This window comes from Physeter macrocephalus, chromosome 19, assembly GCF_002837175.3.
Source record: "Physeter macrocephalus isolate SW-GA chromosome 19, ASM283717v5, whole genome shotgun sequence".
In the NCBI taxonomy this organism is placed as follows: domain Eukaryota; kingdom Metazoa; phylum Chordata; class Mammalia; order Artiodactyla; family Physeteridae; genus Physeter; species Physeter macrocephalus.
Genome location: NC_041232.1, coordinates 2,653,509 through 2,654,342, shown reverse-complemented (window position 1 = coordinate 2,654,342; position 834 = coordinate 2,653,509).

Genomic DNA, 834 nt, shown 5'->3' with positions numbered 1-834 from the left:
TCCGCCCCACCCGGGTCCCCTCTCAAAGTCCACAGGTGTCCTATGCGCTGGCAGGGCCCTACTTGCCCAGTTAGCACATTCCTAGCCCTCGGCCCGCGACTCCGGGAGGGGGCCCACGTCCTGAAGCCGGATGTCCGGAGGCTGCAGCTCAGACCCTGGATCCCACCTCCGGGCCTGCTCTGGGGAGCCAGGCCAGGCTCCTGAAGGGGATGGGATGCTGCAGTGGGGATGAGGCAGGGTTGTCCTTGCAATCCCAGGATTCCAGCCCCTGGGGTCCCAGGCCACAGGCCTGGCACCTCAGCTTCCCTGCAGGGAGCAGGGGGTCCCAGTTCCTCCCCACAGCCGGGTGGAGTAAGGGAGCAAGTGACTTCCTGCCGGTGCCTGCTGCAGGCCAGCTGTGTGGGCGCTGGGGGAGGGCTCCCTCTCAGGAAAGGTGGGAGCTGTCAGACACAGCTCCTTGGGGATCCCCCTTGGAGGGAGGAGGGGAAGGGAGAGTGGGGGAGGGGAAGGGAGAGGGGGGAGGAGGCAGGAGGGGAAGGGGGAGAGGGGGAGGGGAAGGAGGAGGGAGGGGCCTAGCCTTAGGCAAATTAACCCTGGGGGTGGGCTGGGAGCTGAGGCCAGGACCCTGGTCTCCCCTTGGCCTGGCACTCTGGGCCCCTGAGTCAATCTGAGGGCTCCAGAGGTGCTTCCGCCTTGGGCTGGGGAGGAGGAAAGGAGACGCCCGGCCCCACCTTTATGTAATCTCTTTTTTTTTTTTTTTTTTTTTTTTTTTTTTTTTTTTGCGGTACGCGGGCCTCTCACTGTTGTGGCCTCTCCCGTTGCGGAGCACAGGCT